At 37.4% G+C, this 14,013-nt stretch overlaps 1 protein-coding gene across 8 annotated transcripts in view; it reads right to left on the bottom strand.

Annotated features, from left to right (window-relative positions):
• The window catches only part of TANK (TRAF family member associated NFKB activator), a 119,400-nt gene that overhangs the window by 18,411 nt on the left and 86,976 nt on the right, over positions 1 to 14,013 (bottom strand). The window lies entirely within an intron of this gene.

Below are 14,013 nucleotides of genomic sequence, written 5' to 3'. Positions count from 1 at the left end.
GTTTTCCTTCTTTAATGTAGTCACTCTCTTTAGCATCAAATAATCTTAGGGCAGGGGAAAATCTAAGGAAATTGAGAATTAGGCTTTCCTGGAATAGTAAAAACAAAACTGAGGGTTGGGCAAAGGGCTACCAGCTTTTATTTTGCCAAGAAAGAACTTGGTAAAAACAACTAATTACCAAGATTATCTTCTTTGTGAAAACGGAATGGATATTTATTTTAAAAATACTAAGGAGAGAATTTTAGATTTAACTATGAAAAATTTATCACTTTATCCTTAGCATAACAGGAGAAGAGGATAGGATTGGGATAGGGATAGAGATTCTGAGGCCACAGCATGAAGAAAGAGGAAGGAGAGAATGTCCAATCAGGAGCAGTAAGAAGGAATGCAAGGAGTTTTACTGAGGCCATTTTAGGATGAATACAGCAGATAATACTTCTAAGGAATGAAGACAAGTTGGTGACTACTTGCAGCATTATTTGGATGAAATATTGAAAGAAATATACTGTCCTTAATGCTTAATAGTGAAGAGTGATTAGGGATGGAAATAACAGGGGGTAGCAAGTATATGGAAAGATGATCAACAGCAAAGAAAAAATCTTTCAAGGAAAAGCCAGTTTTCATAATATGACAACCAAAAATCTCACAGAGTATTTAACATAGGTGTGAATTAAAACTTAGGTGAATCTTCCTGACCCCCCAAATTCAAGTAATCTCTTAAAGGGGACTTCAAAGACAATAAGAGTATTTTTAAAATACAATATTAGGAAAGTACCAGCTAGAGAACCTTAAGTTAAACAAAGCCAAGGTTTTCTTACTTTCGGATTTCAGATCCTATAATATACCACCCCAACAAACATTTTGCTTTTATTATAACATGTTTACTTAATTTACAGAGAGCAGAAAGTAAGGTGGGTCTTGTTTTGATCCAAACATTGATGTTTTAAAGGTTGTACACAATATTTACTAAAAGGAACATGCAAAAATGCTCTTTTACAAGCTTCTATAAGAAAGAAAAAAATTTTAAAAACGTGCATATAAATGACTGCATAGCAGAATATGAGCATTGCAACAGTAAAAAAATGAAAGTTAGAAATACTATAAAATATACAAAGATTCTAGAATCAGTCCTTTAAATACATTCCACAAACACTATTTAAAAGTCATCGTTTGATCTTTACGGGCAAGCCGAGATTACTAAAACAAAAAATGGGAAAAGCAAACCTCTAAAATGAATCATTTTCCCACAATATTTCTTATATCTGCAAGTAAACAAGATGAGATTCTTAAAGATGCTTTTATTCTGAAATGAGATTAGACATGTCATCAAGTTACTTTTATTGGCTCCAAAACAATCTTTCAGAGAAATAACAGAAATGATAACTGGTTAAAGATATCATTTCCTCATTTTTAACCAGGTACTGTCAAGTACAATAATGTACAATTATCAGTTAGTATACTGATAATCAATCAAATAATCAAGAGATGTAACTCTTGCTTAAACTTAACTAATCCTTTCCCCCAGTTATTTAAAATTTCATGGTAGCACAGAATCACGTAGTACTGGGAGTGCTGTCTTTCAACTTGACTCACATAAAATAAACTAATGAAGAATAAGCCTCCCTCATAAAGATGTATGCAGATTTTGATACAAATGCACAAACCAGCTGAGTGCTGTAAGTTTCAAAATTCAGTTATTTTAGACTATGCACACAGAAAAACAAAACCTACTTTGAAACAATTTACTTGCTTCTAACAGCAGTCAGAACACTAAGCAGTATCATGGTCCACAATGCTCCTTAAAATTTAGAATAACTAAGAAACAGTATTCTTTCCCCTTAAGATTATTCCTGTCATAAAAGACCTACTCAAATTTAAGGTGAGTTCTTCTGATGATTTTGTTTCAAACCTTCACAGAAACCAGAAAAAAGCAGGGGGCTTTTTTGTTTCGGTCAAAAACTCAATTTTCCTGAAAATGCTACTTAACCCTGCTGGCCTTAGTCCCTATGGCAGTGAGGTTAACAAAATAACTATTCCAGACTACTTCATAAATAAACTATTCCTATGGGCCTAGACATCTTAACAAGACATTAAAGGTCCACCCTGAACGGAAATATCTAAGCACTTGGGTGGTACTGTGGCTACAACTTTACTTTTGTATCGTATTTTATTAACAAGCTACATTTCTAGGTTAACAGTTCTACTAAATATGGATATGAAAGTTTACCTTGACTATCTTGAATAAAACAATGCTGCAAATTATGGTCAACTACTATCTTTTTTTTTTTTTTTTTACCAATTCTTTAAGCTTAAAAAATGAGAATCTTTATAAAAATGTACAGAGACATCACAAATTGGTAGTTGTCCATTAACATTAAACAAACTAGACTCTTAAGAGTGGCTTCTCAACAGCATATCATTTTAGTTATAACCATTGTCTGGTACAGGGAAAAGTAACAATTTGTTGTTTATTTTAAGCATCATTGCAACACTGGTATTCTGATAATTTAAGTTAACCAAACTATGAGTAAGTGAATGATAAATGCCTAAACATATCATGGTTTAAGCTATTAGTGGCTACTGGACTTAGGCTTAGTTCAAGACCATGATCTAGGTTTTGACCTAGACCTAGACTGTGATCTTGACTGATATTTGAATCTAGGTGGTTCTTTTCAGCTTGACTCCTTTTCATATTTTGAGTCAGACTTATAATGTGTTTTAGAATCTGTTTTAGAGGTGCTCCAGTTTGGTGTGAGATACAGACCTAGAATGTGATTTAGTCTTCATTTCTTTCTTGGGCTGGGCCTTGGATCATGGTCTTGAATTGGATTTAGATATTGAAAAAAAACGATTGCAGTAATTGGATTTATCATTGGCATAATGGCTTCTGCTACACTGTGGTCTTCTAGTTGGTTTACAGTTTCTAGGACTATAAGATCTTCTATTGCTGTAATAAAAAGACTGACTTCTTGATCTCCTCCTTCCATAACCAGCTTCTAGAATATTTTTTATCTGTTATAATCATCATAGTATGAAAAATGGCATACATTCCTCCCTTGGTGTTCATCTGATTTGGTGTCTTCCGATCCCTCTGTACTAACTGGATTTTCATTTGACAACTGCTAATCCATTTTCTGTCTATATTATGTAACATATCTTCAGCATTAAGAACATCCTCAAATTGAACATAAGCAAATCCTCTTGAACAACGAGTGTAGAAGTCAAACGGAACATACACATTAACTCTAGGGTCATAATGACCATATTTATGACATAAATCTTCAGATCTGGTGTCAAGGCCATGCTCTTCACAAACTGACTACGTGCTGGGTATGGAGAAGTGCAGACAGTGAGACATGGTGGTGGTGTAGAGTCTTGGCCACAAGAACAAATGAGCTCAGCAAACTGTTGCAGGCTTCTATGGTGGATCTGCCCTATAATACATTTTTGTTCGTTTTAAAAATACTTCAAAGAGTACGTGGTATACACCATTTCACAGGCAAAAGTTCTATGGAACATACTATGGGAAATTCATCAGGCAGATCCTTGCTACCACATTGTCTTTTGACAAATTAGAGTAAAAATTCAGAGTTTGTTCTGGATTTAAATCAATATGACCTCCACTCATAAATAAAGGCTACTGAGGAGATGCTACAATATTCCTAATGCACTACATTATTTTTTCAATAGGACATGAAATAAGTAAATAAAGTAAGAAAAAGGCAAAATGATTTTTCTAACAGGAAGTCACAATGTAGCTAAACCAATGATTCTCAAAATATGGTCCAGGATTTTGGAGAGGTCCTGAGATCCTTTCAGGGCATCCAATTTTGGAAGAAGGAATTCACCATCTTCTACCACACATTCTTGCTGTGTGTGCCAAGAATGCAAGGCCCTGACTGTTCTTCACCTGGGATATTACTCAGGGTTGTGTTTACAGTGAGGAAACTTGAGGGATTAGGTAATGCCTTTCATAAGGACAAAGAACAGGCTTGCTTACTGCATACTATAAAATGGCAAGTTCTTTAAGCTCAGAATTCCTTTCCCTTAAAGCAACCCATTGCATGTACAGGCATCTTTCTGGGTTCAGCTATGTTACCAGTGTGAGACTTGGGGGTGATTAAGGATGGATCCATGAAAATATGATGCTCTTGCTGTCCTGTGAACGAAAAAGTCCTTTTTCTTTGATCCAGAAGTCTTGTGTTTTCTTCCAGCATTCATGAAACATTAACAGGCTCACTTATTAGCTTATAAGGTGTTTTAGCTTCCTGGCTGCTGAAACAAATACCATATGATGGGTTGATTAGGCATTTATTGATTTTGGCCCACAGTTTCAGAGGCTTAGAAGGCTTGCTCCCTTCTAGGGTTGGTATCTTCTGATTGGCTTGGAATGTTTGGGGTTCCTTGGCTTTTCTGTCACATGGCAATGGACATGGCAGTGTCTCTTCCTTTTTCTTCCAGGTACCACCACTGACTTCTGCTTCTGGGTGTTCCCTGTGGCTTCTCTCTCTGGCCTTCTCAATAGGGCCTCCAGTAATAGGATTAAGACCTATGCTTATTCACTTAAAAAAAAAATCATCTTCAAAAGGTCCTATTTACAATGGTTTCATATCCACAGGAATGGATTATGGTTAAGAACATGTTTTTCTGGGGTACATAACTCCCCCACAGAAGGGTAAAATTAAATTCCAGACCCTGACACCCATGAGGTTTAATTTATCACAATAATTTTAAGAAGTATTATGTCTTTCTTACTGTGTTCGCATTTGCACTAATGATTTAAAAGCAACTGTGATTAAAACTACTACTGGTACCTGAGAATGACCCACAGCCATGGCACTAAACTATACAGTGGTCACTGGATTCTTCAACACCACACACCCAGTAAAAAAAAAAAAAAAAAAAAAAGATGCTAGTTTGACCTAAGAACATCCTTGGTAAAGCAATAAGAAATATTGATTTTATTTTGAATTTTGATCCTTGAGTTAATGTCTTATTAATATTCTGCATGACAAAATGGGAAGTATACATAAAGGAAATCTGCTACAAACAAAAGTACAATGGTTTTTTTGGGAAAAGCACTTGTGCAATAGTTTGAGTTGCAAGCTGAACTGGTCACTTTTTTTATGGAGTACCATTTTTACTTGAAAGAATGACTGACAGATAAGCTATGATTATTCAGACATTTTCTCATGAAACAAATGAAGTTTGTCACTTTAAGGAAGACAACTGACAAAATTTGTTTTTAAAGATAAAATCTGAGCTTTCCAGTGAAAATTAAAATTTTGGAAAGCTTGTACCTATCTCAGTAAGCTTGGCAGCTGCCCAAAACATAACACTTTTCTGATGAAATCAGTGATAATGTTAATAAATGTGATTTCTAAATATTATATAATGAATTAAGTCAACACTTGAAAGATCTCGAGTCAATATTTTCCAAATGACCAATGCCTGATGTTGGTCTGAATCATGCATAGAGGTAAAAGATACATTCAAAATACAATACAGATCAATGGGCTTTAAATTAACAGAAAAATTCATTGATATAGTTTCAGATTCCATATGGAATCAAACACTCAAGAAACTAATGCTTGCTGAGTTTTGGTGCAGTATCACAAAAGAATATCCACACTGATCTAACAAGGCTCTTAAAATACTCTTCCCCTTTCCAACTATATATCTGGTGTGAGGCTGAATTTTTTCCATATAATCTAAGCCAAAAAAAACCACAACAGACTGAATGCAGAAGAATTTCATAACACTAAAATACAAGTATATTCAAAATGGATTTTTGAGAATTTTTAGGATGACAGATTATAATACATTAAGAAAATTTAGATTGTTTTGATGCGCTCTCCCTAATCTATTAAGGTTGAAAGAAACAATCTTTTATGCCTTGGTCAGGAGAACTCAAGACTGGATAGAATACACCAACTGTATTCTGTGGGCTTAGGAGGAGAGCAAAGGAAGAAAAAAGAAAGAAAGAAAAATATAAAAATATGATAAAGGGAAAATGGGAATGCATGGGGAGAAAGGCCATGTTAGAGATGTTCAAATTTACTTAGAAGTTAGGGAAAAGAATTTAAAAACTCATATACCACTTGTTTTCTTTTCTCCTCAAAAACTATTTCCAGTATCACAATAAGGCAAAAATCCCAAAATGATGAACTGAATTTAAAAATACAGACCCAGAGCAGGAAAGAGGATGAATTAACAATTTAGATTTGGAAATAAAATTTCTGAAATAAAAATTTCCATGTACATATTAAAATACTTAGGATATCAAATTATTTTATCTTAAGAGTTTGTGAGATCTTTATTATGACACTTTGGAAAAGAATCCTGAACTTCAAAGAACTGGTTGATGACAATTTTTGTCTTTTATTTATTAATTTTACCAGAGAAGCTATAAACGAAGACTAATCTATAAGGGGAGTAATATAGGAGTGTTACATAAAAAAAGAGGGTATATAGAACCCATTTTCTAGAAGGAAAACAGGGGGAACTAGGCATTTACTGCGACTTGAGATGGCAAGTTTCTCTGGGATGCGACACACAAACACGTTTTTTTCCTATCCTCTGTAAGCCTCAACCAACACCAGGATGTGCCCTTTGGTATAGCGGGCACAATCATTTTAAAGGATGATGTAAAGATAAAATCAAGCATTAAAAGAACAAAGGGGAAATGTTTTAAAAAGTTGAGTGATGAACAAAGCAGTTAAATTTATGGCAACTTCTTCTCTTAGAAAAGGCACTATGCATTTAGATAACTGTAAAACAGATTCCCTTTCCTACAGGAATCACTTGGCAGCTGTATTTCTTGACTAATGACCTAATTTCCAACTTCTTATTCAAATGATGAAAAACATTTATCACGGACCTGTATATTGTACTGTATTTTAAATCTTTAACAAAGTATATAAAACCAGGACCTGGACACTATGTAGCAACTTAATAAACAAATACAGTTTTAGGAGACTTGCAATAGGAAAAGCATCTAGAATGCTGAGAGAACTATGGGGGCCCCAAATTCAGATGGAGACTGTTTTAGTTTCTTAGCTGCTAAAACAAACATCATACAATGAGTTGGCTTAAACAAAGGGAATTTATTGGCTCTCAGTTTTAAGGCTAGGAGAAGTCCAAAATAAGGTGCTAACAAGGTGATGCTTTTTCCCTAAAGGTGGTGTTTTGTTGCTTGCTGCCTGCAATCCTTGAGACTTCTAACACATGGCAATGTACATGGGGTCTTTTCCTGGAAGCATCATCTTCTTTCTCTTCCAGGTTTCATTGCCCTCCACTTCCTGCTTCCCCTGTGGCTTTTTCCTGAGGCCTTCTCTATTAGGCCTCCAGTAAAAGGATTTAAGACCCACCCTGATTCAGTTGGCTGCATCTTAAAAATAACATCTCAAAAGGTCCTATTTATAATGGGCTCAAACCCACAGAAATGGATTAAGATTAAAAACATGGAGGTTTCAGGGAAGATGGCAGAATAGGATAGGTTGAGTTCACCCCTGCTCCAAAGAATAGCTAGAAAAGGGACAGAAAAAAAGAAAGGGAGTGCGGTTCCGGAGTGTATAAGTGACCTGGGAGAGTCTTCTACACCACATAGGGAGGCCCTGGTTGAAAAAGCAGAAGAACTGAGATACAGAGAATTAGAGACCAGCCAGCCAATGCAAACAGCCTAGCGTGTCCATTTCCAGACTGAGGCCCAGAGCCCTCAGGAGTACACCAAACAGCATTTCTTGAATGTGCTACCCTTAAGCGCTACCCCCCGCCCCATAACTCTCCCCATACCCCATGTATCTGAACCTTGTCACCTGACCCCTACTGTTCTCCAAACACCCCTGACCCGACCACCCTCCCACACAACCTTGCCCTACACTACACCCCTGCCCTGTGCATGCACACCAAGTCTGTCCCAGCGTGACCTACCTCTCCTGTGCAAGCAAAGTTTTACCCCACCCCTCCTGAGACCCATGTACATGGGGCCAGCCCCTTGATCCCCACCTCCCCCTCCCTGCCCCGTGTAGGCAGTCACCTGCACATCCAGGTTTTAGGAGCTCACCTTCATACCTGGGCCACAATACAGTCCGGCCCTCTCTCCTGCCCCCTCCCCCAGCTCTGCACATCAGCATCTGGTCTCCTCAGATGTGTGCAGGTGTAAGCACCCACTCATGTCACACCCCTCAGCTCTGGACAAGCCCTGACCTGCACCCTCTGGGCCATAACCACTCCCAGCACACACATGCACAATCCCACCCTCTGCACATGTGCACACCAGGTCCTGCCCCCTAGATCCATATACTGGCACACCCATATCCTTCCTGCTAGGAACCCACGTATTTGTGCATGGATCTCTTGATCCCTGCACTTACACGTACTCTGCCCCACACACGTGCAAACCCTTTCCCCACCCCACAGCACAAGCACCTTTCTCCCACATTGGGCAGGTGCTCTCGGGTACCTCTGTGCCACACAGCTTCTACCCTGCACAAGCGAGCAGGCATATCCCACCCCATCCCTGCACCTGTGGACCCATGCCAGTACCCCGCCCACTTGTCATCACCCACCCCGACACATGCGCCCACTTGTCATCACCCACCCCGACACATGCTCCACAACCTCTGTGACCTATGTCCCACCCCTAGACATTCATGCATCCATATCCCAGGCCCCTGGATCCCTCCCCCTGTACAAGGACCCACCTGTTCCCCAACCTCCCTGTACCCCAACTTCTATGCCCTGTACCCTACACTCTGACACACATGACCCACACACATGGGCCCCACGTAACAGCCCCAGCACATCTGCTCAGCACCCTCCATTCGCTTTCTGCTGCACCCTACCTCTATGTCCCCCATGCCACACCCTGCTCCTGTGCTGCAGGGCCTACCTAAGCTGTACCTTACCCCCACCCATGCTCACAGGCACCAGTGTTGAGTCCCTGACCCATATATATGCCTGCACTGCAACCCGTTACTGCACTGTTGTGCCCCTCCCCACACCCTGCATCCTGCTCCATACCCATCCCACAAATACAAAGCTTCAAATTACTGAAGGAAATCAACACCCAGAGTAACCCTATCAAGATACTTACATGCTGTGAACACAACAAAAGATCACTAACTGTATAAAGATGCAGACAGAGATACAGCCCAGACTAATGACCAAATTCAAACACCTGAGGAGACACAGCATTTGGAACAACTAAACAAAGATGTTCATATAACTTTACTAAGTAAAATCAGTGGAATGACTAATGATAAAAAGGAGATCAAGAAGACACCAGAAGAGCGTAAAGAGGAATTTAAAAGAATAAATAGAAAAATAGCAGATATCACAGAGATTAAAGATGCTGTACACCAAATACAAAGTATACTAGAGACATCCAACAGCAGATTTGAAGAGGGAGAAAAAATGATCAGTGAACTAGAGGATAGGACAACAGGTTTTGAAAACAAAAAAGAACAGATGACAAAAAGATGGAAAAATTTGAATTGGATCTTAGTGAAATGACAGACAAAACAAAGTACACAAATATAAGAATCATCGGTGTCCCAGAAGGAAAAGAGAACAGTGAAGGGCTAGGAAGATTAGTGGAGGATATAATGGGAGAAAACTTACTAACCTTTATAAAAGACATAAATATGCAAACCAAAGAAGCCCAATGAACTTCAAATAGAATAAATCCAAATAGACCTACCCCAAGACACATACTATTCAGTCTGTCAAATGTTGACATAGAAAATCCTCAAAGCGGCAGGAGATAATCTGCTACAAGGGAAACCACATAAGACTGAGTTCAACTACTCAACTCAATGCACTATAGAGGTGAGAAAGCAGTGGTATGATATATTTAAGATCCTGAAAGAGAAGGACTTTCAGCCAAGAATCTGTAGCCAGCTAAACTGTCCTTCAAAACTGAGGGAGAAATTAAAATTTTCATAGACAAATAAAGGCTGAGAGAATATGTCAACAAGAGACCAGCTCTACAAGAAATACAAAAGGGAATTCGCTGGCTGAAAAAAAAAAAAAAAGACAGGAGAGGGAGGTCTGGAGGAGGGCAGAGAATTGGAAAGTACTGGTAAGAGTAACCTAAAAGATAAAACAAGAAAGAGGAAAAAGAATGCATATAGCTGCCAAATCCAAAAGATATAATGGTAGATTCAAGAAATGCCTTTACAGTAATAACTGAATGTTAATGGGCCAAACCTACCAATTAAAAGATATAGATTGGAAGAATGGATTAAGAAATATAACCCATCTATATACTGCTTACAAGAGACTCATCTTATACAGAAGGATACAAATAGATTGAAAGTGAAAGGATGGAAAAAGATGTTCTATGTAAGCTGTAAACAAAAGAAAGCAGAAGTAGAATATCAGACAAAATAGACTTTAAATGTAAAGGCATCATAAGCAACTAAGAAAAACACTATATATTAGTAAAAGGGACAATTAACCAAGAAGAAATAGCAATCATAAATGTCTATCCTCCCAATCAAGGAGCTCCAAAGTTACATGAAACAGATATTGGCAAAACGGAAGGCAGTGATAGACGTTTCAACAGTAATAGTAGAAGACTTCAATTCACCATACTCCTCTATAGACAGACAACTAAACAGAAGATCAAAGAGGAAACAGAGAAGTTAAACAATCTGATAAATGAATTGGACCTAGCAGTCATATATAGGTTGTTACACCTAAACACCAGGATATACATTCTTCTCTAGTATTCATGGAACATTCTCCAGGATAGATCATATGACAGGTCTTTGTAAATTTAAAAACACTGAAATTATTCAAAGCACTGTCTCTGATCACAATGGAGTGAAGCTGGAAATCAATAACCACCAAAGAACAAGAACATTCACAGAGATATGGAGATGAACTAACACACTCTTAAACAATGAGTAGGTCAAAGAAGAAATTGCTAGAGAAGTCAGTAGCTGTCTGGAGACAAAAGAAAATGAACATGCAACATAACAGAACTTTTGGGATGTGGCAAAGGCTGTGCTAAGAGGGAAATTTATTGTTCTAAATGCCTATATTTAAAAATAAGAAAGAGCAAAAATTGAGGACTTAATTGCTCACCTGGAGAAACTTGAGAAAGAACAGCAAACTAACTCCAAAGCAAACAGAAGAGAAATAACAAAGATTAAAGCAGAATTAAATGAATGGGAGAACAACAGAAGGAATCAACAAAACCAAAAGTTGGTTCTTCGAGAAAATCAATAAAATCTATGGGCCACTAGAAAGGCTGACAAAGAATAAAAGAGAAAGGATGAAAATAAACAAAATCAGAAATGAGAGTGGTCATTACCACAGACTCTGAAGAAATTAAAAAAATCATAAGAGGATTCTATGAACAACTATACACCAACAAACCAGACAACTTAAATGGACAAATTTCTGGAAACACACAAATACGCTACACTGCCTCAAGAAGAAATAGATCTTAATAAACCAATCACAAGTAAAGAGATTCAATGGTCATCAAAAATCTTCCTACAAAGAAAAGTCCAGGGCCAGATGGCTTCACAGAGGAATTTTATGAAACATTCCAAAAAGAACTAACACCAATCCTGCTCAAACTTTTCCAAAAAATTGAGGAAAAAGGAATACTACCTATTCTAGTTTGCTAGCTGCTGGAATGCAACACACTAGAGATGGACTGGCTTTTAATAAAAGGGGATTTATTTCATTAAAAACGTGTAGTTCCTCAGAGGAAAGGCAGCTATCTTCCAACTGAGGTTCTTTCTTGAGTGGGAAGGCACAGGGTGGTCTCTGCTGGCCTTCTCTCTAGGCCTCTGGGTTCCAACAACTTTCCTCGGGCTGATCCCTTTCTCCATCTCCAAAGGCCTGAGCTGAGCTGCGAGTGCCAAGTTGAGCTATGTTGAGCTGCTTAGACTGTGCTACATTGAGCTCTCTCATTTAAGCGTCCAGCCAATTAAATCAAACATCATTCATTGCAGCAGGCACGCCTCCTAGCCAACTGCAAATGTAATCAGCAACAGATGAGTTTCACATACAATTAGCGCATGGCCACAGCAATAGAACTAGGCATCTTCACCTGGCCAAGCTGACACCTGACTCTAACTACCACACTACCTAACTCATTTTATGAAGCTAACATCATTTTAATACCAAAACTGGGTAAAATACTACAAGAGAGGAAAACTAAAAAGCATGTTTTTTTCCTGCGGTACATAACTCAGCCTTACTGCAGAGACCCCACAAGTCCAAGACCTAGAACTGTGAGGCTAGGATTTTATAAGGAAGACAGAAAGAACAGGATTAAATGCCTTTACTGAAGGACTGTCTACAGAAGTAACAAGGGTGTTGAGACCACCATCGAGACCATGATTACGGTGTTTAAAAAAAGTTATGGTAAATAAAATTGCTGACTCAAAATATTTTGTTTTAGGCTTCAGTTTATGTAGTGTTCTCCAAAAGTGACTTGGGCTTACTTTATTTGTCTAGAGAGCTTTTTTTTCTACCAAAATGTTATAAAACTTTTAAGTTTACATAACTATACACATGTAGCGAGATACAGACAAGTACAAATTTGTTTTTCCTACTTGAACTCACCTTCAGTTTGCTGGGAATTTTTAATTTTTAAATTAAGGTACTGTATGTTTTACCCATACCTAAAACTACAATTAGGACTTCTTTATTTCACAGAGTTAGGACTTCATATTTTCTTATAATACTTGGTCACTGCTTTGGGTTTCCTAAACTTTGTCTTCTCAACCAGACTACAGTTTCTTAAAAGGGATGAATCCTGTCTTACTTTTTTTTTTAAATTCCTATCATTGACCAATAAGCCTGGGCAAATAGAAGGAGCTCAATAAATACTTCTTGTTTAAGTACCTGATAAATGAAATTTCAGACATCAGCTTTCTTCAAATGTTAGTGCTTCTACAGTTACAGGCACAGCACATCTTCTTCCCTAGCTAATCTTATTCTATGTTAGCACTGATGTCAGTTCTACAGCAATATCACTATTTAACTATTACAGATGTATAAACTATTTTTTTCTACTCCTCAAAGTTATCGTGTCTGCTGAGATAATCACAATGATAGCTATAGAAATGTGCAAAATGTCTAACTAGCTTCTTTCCACAACTGCATTCTTTGTATTTTTGAGCTTTTGCTTAAAGCACATAACTCCAATGGAAAGACAAAGATATATAAAGAATAAATTAGGAATATATATAGAAAATCGGAAATGGAGCAAAAATTCAATTATTTGGATACATTTACACATGATCACTAAACACTTTAAAAGTTCAAATAAACTTATATTTACTTAGTTCTCAGATCTTAGAATCAGACTTTACAACATTCAGTCATATCTACTTTGGTTATTAAATCAATACTCTAAGCCCAAGGGGTGGAGACAATTAGTCTTTGTCAAGAATAAATGTGTACTGCAGCACTGCCAGCAGCACTCCCAATGGTGGTTCTGGACCCTCCAATGACGCCATGACAGCGACACATCTGGCTCCTGAGAACCTGTTAAAGGTATCCTCTGTTCTCTGTTGGCCCTCAAGCTGGGCTTCAGGGACTCTGGTATCCTCTATTTTTAATGTGTTGCGTGCTCTTGACCTGGTTATTACACATTGGTTGTGTTGGCAGCTTGCAATTTAGCAAGTAAATAAATTGCATTGAGCATTTAAACTGCTGGGCAAAAAAAAGAGAGAAGGTGTGTACTTGTGTTATTTGATTTCCTAAATACATATATTTTCAATTTTTAAAATGAATTATAAAAAATAATTAGCAATAACATGTAAGAGTTTCTTGGTTGCCTAAATCATTGCTCAATTATTATTCTCCTCTGGAAAGTTTATTTCATATTAGAACTTTTGAAATTGTCCTTTATAAGACAGGCTATGACATTTCCTTCCTTTGAGATGAAAGTGATAGGATTTAGGAAGTTGAATTCACTATTAACTTCTGTCAAAGACTTACTTTTTATCAGTATTTGAAACATGGTAAATTAAATACCAT

Source organism: Tamandua tetradactyla, chromosome 3 (genome assembly GCF_023851605.1).
Source record: "Tamandua tetradactyla isolate mTamTet1 chromosome 3, mTamTet1.pri, whole genome shotgun sequence".
NCBI lineage: Eukaryota > Metazoa > Chordata > Mammalia > Pilosa > Myrmecophagidae > Tamandua > Tamandua tetradactyla.
This window is presented reverse-complemented; position numbering and strand designations above follow the sequence as displayed.